Source organism: Tenebrio molitor, chromosome 1, assembly GCF_963966145.1.
Source record: "Tenebrio molitor chromosome 1, icTenMoli1.1, whole genome shotgun sequence".
Classification (NCBI taxonomy): domain Eukaryota; kingdom Metazoa; phylum Arthropoda; class Insecta; order Coleoptera; family Tenebrionidae; genus Tenebrio; species Tenebrio molitor.
Genome location: NC_091046.1, coordinates 16,634,761 through 16,653,066, shown reverse-complemented (window position 1 = coordinate 16,653,066; position 18,306 = coordinate 16,634,761). Strand labels below are relative to the sequence as shown.

The 18,306-nt window shown below is 34.5% G+C and overlaps 1 long non-coding RNA gene across 1 annotated transcript; it reads right to left on the bottom strand.

The window, feature by feature from the left end:
* Positions 1 to 15,759: 15,759 nt before the first annotated feature.
* On the bottom strand, positions 15,760 to 17,003 carry LOC138122156 (uncharacterized). The gene is made up of 2 exons (XR_011156367.1): positions 16,317 to 17,003; positions 15,760 to 16,260 (listed from the first exon to the last, which is right to left on the bottom strand). It is a non-coding gene; the product is annotated as an uncharacterized lncRNA (long non-coding RNA).
* Positions 17,004 to 18,306: the final 1,303 nt, after the last annotated feature.

The following is an 18,306-nucleotide window of genomic DNA, read 5'->3' as shown; positions in this document are numbered from 1 at the left end:
TTAAATTTAAAGTTAGTATCGAAATAGGTACGGTCAATGGACAAATAAAACAGGGACATGTAAATCAGACTATTGAATTGCCAATATGTATATTTGTCACTTTCTATATCATATGTTATACCAAAGTTAATCTATTTGTGATAAAGCCGTAATTAAACGATGGAGATTTGTAAATTTTGAATTTATGTTAGTGTCATTTTTGTCCCAGTCCTAGTTTTATTTGTCCATCGACTGTACATCAGAATTTTAATATTCTAGGGTTTTATTTTTACTATCCCACGTCCACCCGGCGGCACGGCAATTTTGCCGGAGTACATACACTATTACGGATAATACTATCAAGTAATAGTGCAGTGCTTATCAACATAATTACCGGCGTCTCGCCTCCACATTTTGACTTTCTTGTGTTTTATGTTCTGTGTCAATGTTAAGGAATTTCCTCACGATGTGACATGAGTATAATAATATACCTTTTTGAATTTCAACCACCAATGTGTTCTCTAAGTCCAAAATTTTTAAAAAGAGATTGCGGTACTATTCCTGTTGCTGAAATTATAAATAGTAAAATCGAAATTTTTTCTAAACACCAAAGATTTCTCATAGCAACGGAGAGTTCTAAATATTTATTAATTTTTGTATTATATGTCTGTGTTATATTGTGTGAATTTGGAACAGCTATATCTAAAAGATATGCTTGCTTTTGTTGTTTATTTAAAATAATAATGTCTGGTCTGTTATGTTTTATTATTATTATTATTATTATTCATTTAAATTGTTGCTGAGGCAAACCTATTGAGCAACTTAATGGTTGTATAATTCCGTATATTGGACAATTGTGTGCTGATTTATTACTGCGTTTTGTCATATTGCTTCTTAAAAGCACAGACATTAGCGCTGTTAACGACTGTGTTATCTAATTTGTTCCAGGTTTCAAATGCGCGGTTTGTTAGGAAATATTGCCGAGAAGATGTCTTAAATTTCTCTTTCTTAAGCTTGTATTGGTGTCCTCGTAGTCGGGGGTCCGTTTGCATGTCTATGAACTTCGAGATGTCACCTGGCCATATATTGTGTGTTAATCTATATATCTGGATCATATCTGCTCTATCATATCTGACTTCTAATTCAGGCAATTGTAGAATCTTTAACCTCTCTCTGTAGGGCTTATGTTTAAAGCCATCTTGTCACTGCATGTTGTACTCGGTTAAGCGTATGTATATCCTTCACATGATAGGGTCTCCAAACTGATATCGCATACTCTAAGTGGGGCCTAATGTACATTTTAAATAACCTTGAACATAATTCAGGACTTGGTTTAGAGAAAGCTCTTTTGATTGAGTGAAAAACCCCAGAAGCCCTTCTAGCGGCTCTGGCGCTCTGGTTGCCCCAATTCAACTTGTTATTAACGAGGACGCCCAGATCATTTTGATTTTCAACTACAGTGATGTCTCGGTTTCCAAGTTGATATATTTTTTTTTGGATTGTTAAAACCAAGATACATGACGGAACATTTGTCCGGATTCAAGGGTAAACACCACTGATCACTCCATTCAGTCACAAAATTTAAATCAATTTGTAGCTTGTTAATATCTCTACATTCATTGGATGAACTAAAGATTTTTACGTCATCTGCGTAAGCTGCAAAAGGACATTGTAATCTGGCAAGCAAGTCAGATGTGTAAAGAGTGAACAATAGCGGACCAAGCACCGAGCCCTGCGGCACGCCAATTATAACGAGTTTCTTGTCTGAGAGCACAGAACCCACTTTAACTGCAAACGTTCTGGAGGACAGAAATGTCGCAATCCAGTTCAGGACATGTCCATTGATGCCATATCTTTCGAGTTTATGTAGGAGTAGAGAGTGTGGCACTCTGTTAAATGCTTTGCTAAAGTCTAAGTAGACAATGTCAACAGTTTTTCCTGTGTCCAGCAGTTTGGTCCACTGGTTACACGAGGTAAGCAAATTTGTTATGGCAGAACGGCCAGGAATAAACCCGTGTTGGTTTATTGGTACAACGTTTTTATTTCGTAGAAATTCGAGTAATTGTCTAACTAGCACTTTCTCAAATAGTTGGCACGTGCTAGATGTTAGACTAATGGGCCTTTTTGAATATTGGCGTTACAACGGCTTCAAGCCATTGTGTGGGCAATTTGCCACTTGTTAACGATGTCTGAAAGATTTTGCATAGAGGGCCAATCAAATTTTGGGAGCATAACTTAATAGTTTTAGAAGTGAGACCATCAGGGCCAGGCGCAGAGTTCACAGGTAAATTGTTGATTTCATTTAAAATTATTTCTTCCGTAAATAAGACATTGGACAAAGTGTCGGAGTGTGTGACATAAAGATGAATAATTGTGGGTATGTTATTGTTTGAACTGGTGATAAACATTGATGCAAAAACCCCTGCCAAAACGTTTGCAGTTTCGAGACTGCTACCACACAAAATTCCGCTAAGATTATGAACGATTGGGACACTGACTCTGGAGGAAAGATGCTTACGCAGATGTCCATAAAATGCCTTAGGATTATTTAGTAAGTTATTTTCAAATTTAGTTTTCTTTTCATTAATGACATTTTTCAGGTGATTAGAGAAATTGCGGTGAATGTCATAATCAGATGGAGCACCGGAGCGCCTGAAATTCCGCCAGAGCTGCCTCTTATGATTTATCATCTTGAGCAGAGAGTGATCAATCCATGGTTTGGACACAACTTGTTTATGCGATTCAATGTAACTACAGGTATTGGTTGATTGTAGAGAGAAAATATTGCCATTGTAACCCTAGGATTTTCAGACCAATTGTGAAAATTGCGTGCATTCATTATTGTATTGGTATTGTTGAAGCATTTGGTCGTATGCATAAAGTTTAGTAAAAACTTACAAGTATAAACTATAAGTAAAGTGCGTCTATCGATATTTTAAAACGACCTTTTGCTTCCTTCAGTGGTTTATTGCCCGCTAACAAAGATGGTCGTAAAAGTGGTGAGTAACCGATCCTCAATAATCCGCAGGTACCATCGAGAGTTTTTGTTACAGGGTAGGTAAATAATCCCCTAGTAATGAGACCATCATAAACGACCCAAAATGTTAACTAGTGTTTAAAAAGTCGTTTCAAAATATCGATAGACGCACTTTAAAAGTATTTACTTGTAGTAAAAGATCAAAGTAAAAGTAAATACTTAATTTCGTATGCATAAGCTTTTACTTCTACTTACAAGTACCTACTAGGGAAATCTGAAGTATATTATTATTATTATTATTATTTAGTTAAGCTTGCCAACAGGTAATGACTTAATTACAGGCAAGCTATCATTAGTTAGGCAGTAAGTGGAATGAGTAGCAGCATGATACTACTCTCCCATTAGGAATCACACTTACTGCCAGCTTATATATATTCTTGCTATATTAAGAGGCATATGTCAGGACAGACCTGAGTTCAGAGGGTCTTGTAAAGAATATGTCGATTTTATTGGAGTCAGCTTTGGTTGAACAGCTGTTAACCATCTGGTATAACGGTGACATTAGTAGAATATTTGTCGTCGCAGATCTTAGTTGAAAAACTTCACATCTTCTACAATTAAAAGCAGGAACCTTAATAAGAAGCTTTGACAAAAGGTAGGGGCATTCAACAGAAAAGCTGAGGACATCCGACAGAAATTTGATTTTAGCAAAATCCCGTCTACTCGCCAATGAATGAAGCTGAACACATTCTAAAAGGGTTTCGTGCTGAAGTCCCCTAGGTGGGTATTGACCAGTTTCATTAAATACCAAAAATTTAGCAAAATGTCTTTGAATCTTCTCCAAGGCCCAGGTGTGGTTATTGTATATTGGTGACCAAACAATACCAGCATACTCCAATTTGCATCGCACATAAGCCTTATAAAGCGATACAATTGCCTCAGCACTATGAATCTCCTGTTACGAAGAACAAAACCCAGAGATTTGTAGGCAGCAGATGTCACATATTCAATATGATTGCGAAAAGTGAGACCACAATCGAACACAACTCCAAGATCCCTGAATTCAGTAGCACGCAGTATCTTTACCCCACCTATCCAGTAGTCACATATAATCTTGTCTAACTTCCTTGAGAAAGTCAACACATAGCACTTCTTAGTATTGATTAGCTGATCATTGTCATTGCACCATTTTTGAATGATGTCAAGATCTTTCTGTAACCTAGAACAATCATCAAGTGTCGAAACTGTACGATAAATCTTCAAATCATCAGCATACATTTGAAAATTTTCATTTAATAAAGAGGTCAGATCATTGATAAATATATTAAAAAACAGGGGTCCAAGGACAGAACCCTGAGGAACCCCTGAAGTTTGAGAGAAAGATTCCGATCTGAAGCCTCTATATTGAACAAACTGAACCCTTTTCTGAAGATATGACTCAATGAGCAAAATCAACCCATCGGACAAACCGAAATCATCTAATTTATAAAGCAGTAACCTGTGATTCACGCGATCAAATGCTTTGGACAGGTCCATATATATAACATCAACCTGCCCGTGCGCATCCAAACTTTCACACAAAAATTGCGTGGTGGAAACCAAATTAGTGACGGTAGATCTTCGAGCCATAAAGCCATGCTGGTTAACAGAGATTTTTGACGATATGTGGTGATATATTCTTTCAAACAGAATAAATTCAAAAATTTTAGCAAAGTTGTTGATTATTGCTATTGGCCGATAGTTGGTTATAAGTATCAGATTTATCACCATTTTTGAATATTGGGCAGAGTCGAGATTCCTTCCACTTAGCTGGAAACACGGAAGTTTTAACAATAAGATTAAAGATTATTTTTAGGGGACTTGAGAAAATTGTTTTACTGTCACAAAGTAAAAAAGAGGGTATCTGGTCAGGGCCAGCCGTTTGACTATTTTTCAGCTTTTTTATAGCTTTTTGTACATCATCATCAGATATATCGTTTAAACGATATATACTTATATACTTAAGTATAACACGTTTTTGTTCACAAGTTCAGTAGGACGTTGATTAGATTGTTGATTTTTATTATTTACCATAAATGATTTCGAGAAGTACCCAGCAAACTTATCTACGATATCTTTAGGATCTTTTAATATAGACCCATCATAATTCATGACGTCTGGAATCGAGTTCACAAAACTCCAAAAGTATTTAGGATTAGCTTTGATACTGGCGCTCATCCTATTCACGTAATTATTGTATGCGTGTCTTTCTTTCACCTTAACCTCGGCTCTGAGTTGTTTAAAAATATTGTAGGCATGAATTCGTTCTGAACGCTTATATCTTTGCCATGCCTTATAGTTCCTCCTTATTAAGTATATCAGTTCCCTGTCAAACCAAGCAGGATACGTGCCAAGAGACCCACCCCTCCTCGGAATATGTTTATCAAAAACTGAGTATAACCTTTGATAAAGCAAATCGACAGCACTCTCAGTTTCATATGCTTGTTCTAGAAACGACCAATCTATACTAGACAACTCAATATATAGACTATAAAAGTCTGCTTTTCTAAAGTTATAGTTCAAAGAAGAGAAAGTCGGAAAGCTATGAGTGTCTTCCGTCCAGCTCGTAGTTATCTCCAGTGCCGGGTGGTAGTTGTCTTCCGGAACAAGGACATCGCCTGCTTTAGCAACACGGCAGAACTTATTGCACATAACTAAGTCTAGCAACCTGCCAATACTATTCACAATTTCGTTAAACTGCCTCATATTAAAGAAATCTAAAAAGCGAGAAAAATGTGTATATATGGAGGATGTTGTTGCATAACCCCGCGATTGTGATAAAGTTAGGAAATCAGGCATATTAAAGTCACCTATGATTAATAGATTATTATCAAATAACATATCAGTTGCCATAAGGGAGTCAAAGAGAACTATATGTATATGTTTCATATCCCACCTCCACCCGGCGGCACGGCAATTTTGCCGCAGTACATACACTATTACGGATATTACTATCAAGTAATAGTGCAGTGCTTATCAACATAATTACCGGCGTCTCGCCTCCACATTTTCACTTTGTTGTGTTTTATTATGTTCTGTGTCAATGTTAAGGAACTTCCTAACGATGTGACATGAGTATAATAATATACCTTTTTGAATCTCAACTACCAATGTGTTATCTAAATCCAGAATTTTTAAATTTTTAAAAAGAGATTGCGGTACTATTCCCGTTGCTGAAATTACAAGTGGTAAAATTGAAATTTTTCTCATAGCAACGGAGAGCTCTAAATATTTATTAATTTTTGTGTTATATGTCTGTGTTATATTATGTGAATTTGGAACAGCTATATCTAAAAGATATGCTTGCTTTTGTTGTTTATTTAAAATAATAATGTCTGGTCTGTTATGCTTAATATGAATGTCAGTTAAAACTGTTCTATCAAAATATAACTTGTAACTGTCATTTTCCAAACAACTTTCTGGTGTATAACTATAATGTGGTTGTGTATTCTTTAATAAATTGAATTTAACAGCTAAATTCATGTGTATAATTTTAGCGAATATATCGTGACGTTTTTTATATTCGCTTTGAGCCAAAACGGTGCAAGAAGAAATGATGTGTTCAATTGTTTCCCCTTCAGTTCCGCAAATCCTACATTTATCAATTATCGATTGTAAACCGCATATGTGTTTTTTATAATTTCTTGTATTTATAACACGATCTTGTATTGCAAATATAAAACCCTCCGTCTCAGGGTGAATATTTGATTTCTTAAGCCATGCATGAGAGGCCTGAATATTAACTTCTGGTTGTTCCAGTTCTTTAAAGTATCTCCCATGTAAAGACTTCTGTTTTATATTTGCTATAGTGTCAGGTATATTTGGCTTAACAATATCTGAAATTATATTATCATACAGAGCGCTCAGAAATGTGGTAGCAACTTTTACACAAAGTGTCACAAGATGGCACTTTCGAAAAGCCAAATCATGACCAACTTCATTAAACTATGTTATGGCCATTCCAATTCCATTAAAATGGGCTTCGTATGAAGTATGTCATGGATAGTCATAGAGAAAATAAAATACTATAGAATGAAAAGTCCCTAATACATTTTTGGAAAATCGTTTAGCGCACCCTCACCACACCGCAAGAGGGCGCAAATGTTTTAAAAAGTCAAAACTTTAAAATCAAAGTAATCTCAATAATCTAAAAATCAGTCAAAGCAGTGTCAATCTTTATGTCACTATCTTGTAATTCAAAATGAGGCTGTATCACGTTCACAAATAATGTAGTACCGCTGCTAAGATTGCTAAATTTGTTGTTGAGAGAATCAAGCAAAATTTATATAGAAAACAGTCAACAAATTGGAAGAAAAATAATACTTCAAGACCAAGAGATTACACCATTATTTGATACATCATATCTTATTAAAGGAATTAGAAATTATAGGATAACAAAAGATTTGGTTTGGGAAGTAAACGAAGAAATTTTAAGTGTGAAATTGGACCATATAGTGAAGGTTTATCTTTATGATTCAGCGTGGGGCGAATTAAGAGCCCACCACAAAATTACGATCTGCATGTACATGCAGATAAGATCCAAAAGATGTCCTATGCAACTCAAGTTTTGAGTCGTCATAATCATGATAAATTCAACTATCACGCTATTAGTTAACTGTGGTAATTTCTAATAACATTTGTTGTTAATAATCTAATATATATTTTAACTAACAGGTAGAACAAACCTAAATGATGAAGACTTGGGAACTACAAAAACAATAACTTTTTTGACAAACTCTTTGATATTAATCTGGAGGGAGGGACATTTCGCCCACGTTGCGAGAAACCTTTTGCTTGTGGAGTTTACAAAAATCCGGGGCACACAAAATTTTGGCAGGAAAGAGTCCTTCATTTACGCAATATGTACCTACTTTGGAAAAAATTTTGGATTAAAAAAACAGCACATTGGAAGGATTTTTGGATTTATACTAAAATTTAGCAGAAAGTGGCAAGTGTGGGTTTTTAGAGTATGTAAAAAATGTTTATAAGATGCATAATATTTTCCAAATTATATTGAGTAACATAACTTCGGCCGATAATATTAAAAGCAAAATTTCAACGGTAATTCAAACATAAGTACCTACCTAATGTTAATTTTTCGTTCACTTAAAAATAAAATTGAAGATAAAATTATTGGTAAAATAATTCATTTAACCACATTTACATTAAGGGGTAAAATATAATTTTAAATGGTAGGATACGGGAACGATAGCATTTATAAATAATATTTGTAAAAATAAAGCAGAACTGTATCAAAGACTGTTGAAAATAAAATATCGAAAGTACCTATTGTTGGCGTTTTAATTTGTTGTGAAAATTTGCAATGATAAAAAATCAAAGGAAAGGTAAACGCATCCAGTAGGCTGTGATTTTGCACCGTCACCAAGATAAGAGATGGCGGTAAACGCTTTGTGCCCATAAGGTACTATATCTTTAGAGATAAAGATATAGTACCTTATGTGCCCAAAAAATGTATAGGGAGTTTGCGTTCTATATGTTCTTATTTTGTCTATGTGGATAGTGATGAAGTGGTGCCATCTGTTTGTTAGACATCAAGGTAAAATTGCCGTCAAATTTGAAATTTTGTCAATCAAAAAACTCTGAAAATGTTCATTAAATGCATCATTTGTGGCAATTCTGAAAAACCTTTATTTCAATTTCCCAGCGACAGTGGAGTTAGAGCTAAATCGTTTGAGGTTCTTCGGGAAATGTGTGGTACTAGAAAAGAAATTCGTTAACATAGTTTAATGAAGTTGGTCATGTGATGGAGATGAATTGGCGATATCTAGTGAAATTTAGAATAACCACACATTTAAAAAGTTAAATATCAGGTTATGTTATATGCCATTTCATTGTCAAGAACTGTCAGTTTATACTTTTATGACACTATGGCAGGAACATGAAAAATTAGTTAGCGTCTTAGAACCTCGAATTCTGTAATTCTTGCATTGTTTTACTCCGAAATGATCAAGTTCCACGACGAAATTCCCATTCGGAGTGGTTTTGCTGTGATCTTTCATATTTGCTTGTGTAAAAACCTATTTAGAGGAAAGTTAGCGTCTTAAAACCTCGATTTCTGTAATTCTTGCATCGTTTTACTCCGGAATGTTCAAGTTCCACGACGAAATTCCGATTCGGCGTTAGTTTGCTGTGATTAGTCTATGACTGTGATCCTTCACACTTGCGTGAGTAAAAACGCATTTAGAGGAAAGTTAGCGTCTTAGAACCTCGAATTCTGTAATGCTGGCATCGTTTTACTCCGAAATGATCAAGTTCCACGACGAAAACGTATAAACTGACAGTTTTTGACAATGAAATAGCATATGACATAACCTGATATTTAACTTTTTAAATGTGTGGTTATTCTAAATTTCACTAGATATCGCCACTTCATCTCCATCATCGACTTGTCATTTGGTTTACTTTTTTTCGACATTTGGGATGGCCATAACATAGTTTAATGAAGTTGGTCATGGCCAAATTTGTTCAATCTTGCAACCGTCGTCCGCGCCGATAATAACAAGTCGTGCCATCCTAGCGTGCCATTCGATGTGAAATGGCCACCAGAGGCACTTGGATCAGTTGGATCGCGAATGAATGGAAACTGTAATAACTACGGAAGGTTTACAACTAGAATAAATGTCAACCATTAATTCGTCATTGATTATCAAAATAACAATAAATACAATAAGAACTTCAATCATAATCGGTGCAAATCATTTTGTAATATTAATTTGTGTTCGCGAGAAACAGCTAGACATAAAAAGGGTTTGAAACTCGAATAAGTATCAATTGTCATTGATTGTCAAAATAATAAATACAATAAGAACTTCAATGACAATAATGCAAATCATTTTGTGATATCAATTTGTATTCGCTAGAAACAGCTAGACATTTAAATTTTGACAATTTGAATAAATTTTTCCTTCTGTAATTTCTGTAATACTATTACAGTTTCCCATAACGCGCGAGGTGGTGACATCTACCGATATTTTGACTTTTTTCCGGACGCAGAGTTTTGAGCGATTGGCACGACTTGTTATTACGATCAGCGCAGACGACGCTTGCAACATTCAATTTTTGAATTTTTTCAAAAGAATATGTTAAGCAGGTTTTCCGAACAATTTTTACCCCCGATTTGTGCACTAAAATTTGTCAAGATGTTGCTCGAAGTTATGCATTGAGCATAATGGTGGTCAATTTGAACATTTTCAATAAAATTTAAATTTGAATGTTTTACGTTTGACAATTCTTGACATTTATTTATCTCAATTTAGATAGCGGCGTTGCCATGCACAGACCATTAAACTATAGTAAGACACTTCAATCCCATTTAAAAAGTTGGAATAGCCAAGGTTGGTAGAACTGACTAATTTGTATAATAGGTTGCCTCGTTGCCATTTAAAGCAATAGTTTGAATTTTTTCCCCCCGCAAAAGTTACTCGTGACGTCACAGTGTACTAAACTTTTACGACAGAGTCTGTCGATCATGCATTAGGTGTTCCCTTGCTAGAATAAAGCCCAAAAAGCCGCCCAATAAACTCCACGGAGCTTATAACCCTTGGGTTCTATTCGAACACCCAAAATTTCTGGGTTGATTTTACGTCACGAATTACTTTCCCCCCCGCCCCCCAATTTTCAACGAGGCAACCTATTATACAAATTAGTCAGTTCTACCAACCTTGGGAATAGCTTCGACAGTGCTGCTCCGCACGCAGTTGGCCAAAACACTCCGTCGTATTTATTCGTAAAATTTCGATTATTACCGTTGTATTTAAAACAGTCAAAAATATTTGTCAAATGTGACACTTTTCTGAAAAAAATTAAAATGTATTAAAGGTATAAGACTTCCTATGAATAAAAAGGTAAGAATTTGTGGCATTTATTAATTTATTAATATTATCCTCAGGATCCTCCCGGTCAAATGACAGGTACAATTTAAATTCGAAAATTTTTGATTCATCTTGTTTTAGAAAGCTTGTTTCTTTATTACTAAACTCAAAGGATAATGAGCTTAATATTCACCATTATGATGAAGCTTTAGCAGTCTGGGGTGTAGCAAATGAGAACGAAATACCAACAATTCCACAATTTCAGAAGAATTGGGATAATATTAATATCAAAGGAATAATTGCCAATGACTTAATCTTTAATTCACCTAGAGACTTGGCTCGTTTTAAAGCTTTGCAATGCAGAGAATCAGGATCTTGGTTACATGCAATACCTTCTCCTAATATTGGTACACTTTTAGATAACACTTCCTTCCAAGTTTGTATTGGTTTAAGATTGGGTTGTAATCTTTGTACACCTCATATTTGCAAGTGCAATGCGAAAGTTGACGAAATTGACACCCACGGTCTAAGTTGTTTCAAAAGCAGTGGTAGATTTTCAAGACACACTGAAATTAATTCCATTATCAATCGGTCTTTAACTTCAATTCATGTGAATTCAATTTTAGAACCAAACGGACTGTCTCGGGATGACGGAAAACGCCCAGATGGGATGACTTTAGTACCGTGGATTAAAGGTCAACCTTTGGTTTGGGACGTTACTGTTGTAGATACACTTGCAGACAGTTACGTATTGAAATCATCTGAAGTCTCAGGTTTTGCCGCTGAAATGGCTTGCAAACGCAAACATAGCAAATATAGTTCAATCATTTCGTCAAACTACGTGTTTAAAGGTTTAGCATTTGAAACCTTAGGCCCTTGGTGCAAAGAAGCCATCGATTTCATTAATGTCATCGGAAACCGACTTATCGCGGAATCAGGCGATTCAAAATCAAAGAAATTCCTTTTCGAGAGGATTTCCCTTGCCATTCAACGTGGAAACGCTGCAAGCATTCGGGGCACTTTTTCAGATTCCGCAATATTATCGGAAATTTTTGTATTATAAAACAAAAATGTTTATGTAATTATGTTATTAATTGTAATTAAATTTGTTTACATTTATTAAGTAATTATAATATCCAACCTTTTTAGTATTGAGAAGTTGTCAATAAGAAAACAATAAAGAATAAAAATTTTCAACTTTTTGGGCAATTTGTGAATACCTATGCTACGTAATTTAAGAAAGGTAAAAACTTAAGTGGTGAAACTGACTTCTTAATAAAGTTATACTTTTAGTTTCAAGACAAAAAGAAACCAAACAATAGTGTGTGCCCCCCGGTTCCCGGTAACAAAAAGAGTACAAATATTTGCATACTTATTTTTCGGCATAAGTGGGAGGGTAATGGGTAAAGTAAAATTTAAATGCAAAATATCTGCCTGCAAATGTGCATACATTGCCGGGGCCGTAAATAATTTACATTTTTTGCTTTTCCATCTTCAGACATTGAAAAAATCACGTGGATTGCGGCAATAAGAAGTTTTTCACCAACCAAAATTTCAGCGGATTTTAAAACAGGGTATACGCAGTACCTATGTCCCCGAATTGAGTTTACAAGAGGAAAAAAAATTTTTGATTTTTCGCAAAGCTTCAGAGGAGTAACATTTTTTGATTCGTTTGAAACCCCAATTTCCGTTCTTAAAATCTCAGTATGTAGTGCATTCTTAGATTAACATTTTCTGTTAAAATTTGTTAATTATTGTTAATTTATTACTATTTCTTTAGAACAAAGAATCTACTTGATCCAGTATTGGACCGGTGTTCGGAAGCTTAAACTTCGATATAGGGTTGAATTAGGTACAGAAAACGGCGCAGAGTTAATAGAATTGTTTTATATCAAATTATAGTTTGATTTAAAAAAGAAAGTAAAATATTTTTTCAGAATTTTCTTTTATTTTAATGTTAAGTTTTCCTCTATATTGAAAAAGACTTTTTAATAACAGAAATGGGGGTCTCAAATGAAGCAAAAAATGTTATTCCTTTGAAGTGTTTGCGTAAAATCAAAAATAAAAAAAATTCCCTCTTGTAAACTCAGCCAGGGGACATACTGTATATTATGTCAAAATCATTTAATAATAATTGCTTTTCAAGTACACAACACTCGAGGATACATAAATACGTTGTTCCCGAACAAAATTGTTGGACGTAAGAAGAGAATTTGAAAGAAAAAATTGTCAAAGACATGTTACTTACGAAGAAAATGTGAATTTTTCAGAATATTAATTTTAGTTGGTTCCAGTTTTTAATTTAATTCATTTATTGTTAATTTTTTTATTACACATAATTAATAAAACGTATATTTTAAAGACATTTTACTTTAAATGAGAAAAAAATTATTAAGTTAAACAACCATCAAGCATGCCTATAAAATTAGTTCGGCCAACTGCTCGAGCCGCGCTGGAATCGCGTTTCCAAAAATTGGGTAGCTGTGCGACGTCTTACTATAGTTTTATTGTCTGTGTTGCCATGCACAGACCATCAACAGAATTAAGACTTTCAAAACCCGTATAAAACATGGGAGACACTGACAACACTAGCGCTGCTCTAGCGTTAGGCCAAACTAAATTACGGAATTTACTCGTTAATCCGATCGGGAATTTCCGTTTAAAGAAAGGTTGATTTGAATATTAATTAATAATGTCATCAGTAATTTTGAATTTTCTAATTTCTGTCAAGGTTTAGTCAATAAATTTTATAAATTGTTTAACTCCAAACCAGTATTTTGAGATAATTTTTTGTTATCTTTTTATTTGGTAAGTTATTTTTTTCTTTTTGAAAAAGTACGAAATATGTTTTTTCAGATCGCAATTTTTATTTTATTTATTTGGATATGGGAAAAATTAAACATAAATGCTTTGTAAACAACAGGATCGGCGATTTTAAATTTCCAAAATTAGAAGAACAAAGGAAACGAGGGATAGAAGCTTTAGGTAAATGTTGCACCACCCTTCAAAACAGATAATGCCTTTATTTGCGAGAAACATTTTAGCAACAATTTCTTTACTCAAAAAACAAAACTCCATAAATACGCCCTGCCGTCGATTTTTCTTCGTGAAGATAAACAAACTTCAATAAACAATGTTAGACCAGCTGAACAAATTGAAAATTCTAGGATTACTGAAAATCCCACTGTAGAGAATCTAATCCTTCCTGTTATGCCCAAGGCCCAAAATAGACCCGCAACAAAATCTTCTAGTGTGTTGTAACTACTTGAATGCAGGAAAGTTAGTAGTCTTTATCAAAAGGTAGAAACATTTATTATATGGACCGATATCAGCGAAAAACAATTTCAAAATTAAAAAATCTTTTGCACGATTCTAAAATTATCTCCAGAATTTTAAAAAATTAACGCAAAATCAAATTATTGAACTAGATCTACCCTTCAATTCAGTTTCACTCGCCTTTTAAACTAGCCCACTCATGCCCAAAAAATCCCAATTTACACACAAACTCGTTTAATGAACTACTAATTTGTTGTATATGTTAGAATTTGTATTAAAATGTTCAATACTTAATTAGTCGTTTTTATTTTTTTTAAATAAGTATCAATTTAAATTAAATTGAAAAAAAAATAGGCAACTAGGTATACAGAAACTAGTCAGATATGCAACTTGTTATACATTAGTTTGGCCTAACGCTCGGGCAGCGCCACTTGAGCGCATCCCCGAAAATGTAATCCCACTTGACAGTCTTACTATCATGGATTTATCTTACTATAGTTTAATTATCTGTGTTGCCATGCATAAAAAAGGTCTCTGTAAAAAAGTGTCATCTTGCGGGACCAATCGAAAAACTTGCTACCACATTTCTGGGCGCACTGTATATTATACAACTAGAGGATTGAAAATTCTCGATTATACGACACGTCGAGTAATCGAGAATTTTCCATCCTCGAGTTGTATACGGGTAGACTATATCATGAATTAAATAAATAAATAAACAGGTTCCCGAAACCGACTGGGCGCATTGAGTATCAGAGCGATTTAATGTGACGGCTAGCGCAAAAAAAATTGTAAATTAAGGCGGCGAGCGAAAATACAAAGGTTGGTATATTCGAATATACAAAGGTTCGTATATTCGAAATCGCCCTGGTTACTACAATAACCGCTGTAATACATGGTAACTAAAGAAAATCAAAGATTCTTATTGGTTTATAAAGTAATGAATGATATAGTCACTTAAATTTAAAGGTGTGTAACCTTTATCCGCTGAAACCAAAGCATTAAAAAAAGTGTTATCACGACTCTATAGAGAAAATAATTTTTTAGTGAAGCAATTTGATTTTTTAGCAGTATTTCTAGATTTGAAAAACCCCTACCACCGTTTTCGCGTGGTAAATTAAATCTTTCAATAGCAGATTTAGGATGGTGTTTACTAAATTTGGTAAAAAGAACTCTAGTTTTAATGTTTATGTTCTGTAAATTAGTTTTTGACCATTTTATAACACCGAAAGAGTAGGCCAGTAATAGAACAGCATACTAACTGCTTTAATTAAATTATTACCGTTTAATTTTGATTTTAAAATAGATTTAATTCTTAAATAAAATTGCTTTTCTAAATTTTATAATTGAGTGTTGAATATGATTTGATTGATTAATACCTAAATATTTATAAAATTCTCCTTTATTTAAATTTTTTATGATTTCTCCTTCTTGAGTTATACAGGCTGTCCCAGAACTCGCGCGTCAGCCGTTAACTGCTAATTTTAATATTTATTCCAACAAGGATTCTACAACAAAAAACGCCAAAAGCATGTTAGTTTTGAAATGAAAACGATTTTAAGATAACCAATCACATACGCCTTCTTGAAGGTAGCTCTACTAAATGTATGCGTTTCCGAGGAAATGACTTTAGATGTTGGTGTTAAAAAACTGTGATGAAATGTTTGGACAACTTTTATTAAATGCTGTCACTTTGACATTTAACAGAAAACGGAAACAACATTAAACGAAAAGTACATTTTTAAAGTAAATGTTCAAATTGTGGATTTTCTCCCGACCATACGTGAAGATTGTGACTATTAAAAGTCCCTTTGTGGCAAAAATAGGATTCATCCGTAAGTAACACATTTGCAAGAAAGTCTGGATTCTCCTCGTCTTCTTGGAGTTAAAATCGAGGTGCATAATCTTCGGATAATAGACGTTGAACTTTGGTGTAATGATTCGGGTGCATGTGGTTACCTTTTAAAATGTTTTGAACAGTATTTTTTGATTGATTCAGGATGTCGGCCACATTTCTAACACTTCTCGTTCAATCTTCCGTAAATGATTGAAGTACGACTCTTTCCGTATCAGGAGTGCGAACCGTGCGGTCAACACCACCAACTCGTAGTCTATCGGGAACCAAAAAACCAATGGTTCTTGTTCTGTTCACTAAACCTAAAAATACGTCCGAACTAGGATGCCGACGATGTGGAAAGCGTCCATGATACAACCTTACGGTCGCTTTAGAATTCCTGCCACTTTCCCCGTAGATTATCATCATTTCGGTGTATTCTTCGGGAGTGAATATTTCTTACTGTGTTGCTGTTCAAAAATCGACACTTTTCATTTTCAAATGTACTAATTAATGTCACTTTGACGCTAGCATAAAACGTTTGCATAGTTGACCAGACAAATATTGACTTTTTAACATTAATTTTGTTACCTGGTAACAACAGTACCTACCTACACGGAATAATTCACCTGATACACTTTACTAATCACTCTTCTGTGATTGGCTATCTTAAAATGGCTGTAATTTAAAAACTAAATGGTTTAAGAAAAAAAATCCTATATCAGATGGAAGAACAGAATTTGTGGTTTACGGCTGACGCGCGAGTTCTGGGACATCCGATATATTCTAAATGTTCGTAATGACCGCGACATATTGATTGCATTTTACCACGACCTTCTACATAGTCGAGACGCAAACGCTTGGCTCTCTCCGGCCTGTTCATTTGAGCAAAATACCATTATGCACTTGTAAGCCGTTTGGCGCTAGCGAACGGGCGATTTGGGTTCGGAACCACGCGATTTGAAACTTGACTTTCTGACATTGTGCTGTCACCAGTTGTTACTTTGTCGGGTAAAAACATGATTACTACATTTTAATCGAAATTTTCGATTAGTTAAGTATATTAATTGCATAGATAATCGTTCCTAATATACATATGTATTCTTAAATTTAATTATTTCACGGAATTCAGTACTTGTTAATACCCACAACATTGGAAGTAGACGAAGAAAAAGAAAATGAAGATTTAAGCAAGCAAAGAACTGTTTGCGGAGACAGAGGATGTTTCAATCGGGATCGGTACATTAGCAGCACTGTTGGAAAGGCTTGCCGACAACATTATGTTAGTGAAGAATACCTAATTTTAAAATACATTTTAAATTATACATGCAAGTCTATTGCTGATTAAAAGATTTTTGAAATCCCTACCTGGGCAAATATTTAAACTTTCAAGCTAGCGATTCCGTAGAATATTGTCTGAAGGCAATTCATTGAATATTTTTGTCTTTTTATAATCCTTACACGTCTCGAAACATCATTTTACATGTCATCTTTTTGACATTTAACGTTTTGCGCCAATTTCGGCGCCTGCAAAGTAGCGCCACACGCCGAACGCCGAAAACTGGCAAATGAACAGGCCGGACGCCGGAGAGAGCCAAGAGTCTCGACTATTTAGAAGGTCGTGCATTTTACACTTATCAATACCAAAACTCATCCCAATATCATTTGAGAAATTTTCAGTTATTGTTAGTAAAGATAAGATGTGATTCTTTTTTGATGCTATATACTATACTAAGGACAACGTAACATTTTATCTGCCCCGCCCATTTCATTTTCTTAGTTACCAATCAAATAGGTTGTTAAGACGATCTGATTTACACAGTAAAAATTTCTGACATTCGAATTGTCTTAATGACATTTTATTTTTTAGAACCTAAAACAATAATTGTGGATTTAACAGCAAATTCTAACCTTAACTTTTTTACGTGGCAAATGTGATGAAAAAGTTTACAGATTGAATCTGGCTTTGATTCTGATTGGTCAATTTTAGTGGGCGGAGCAGATAAAAAGTTATAACGGCAATACTATATACAGTGCATTTTTTTTAACTGTTGCCATAGGGAATTGCATGGTAAAATTTATACCCCCTGTTAACTTTTGTTCTGATGAAAATATTCAAACCATTTTTGGAACAAGGTTTGAAGATTTTTTAAACTATCGGACAGAATACAATTCAATATCCTAAACTGTTGAAAAAGTTGTGAAAAAAATATTTTCTAGCGCGCCGGAATGATGGTACGTCGAGCGGCCGCCAGAATAGCGTCCCTGTCGGCTCAACCAGCCAGCACCTGACCATATCCACTTTTGACTTTTGTCACTTTCATTTAAAAAATAAATAGAGATCTCCTCGAGGCTATAATTAAAATAAA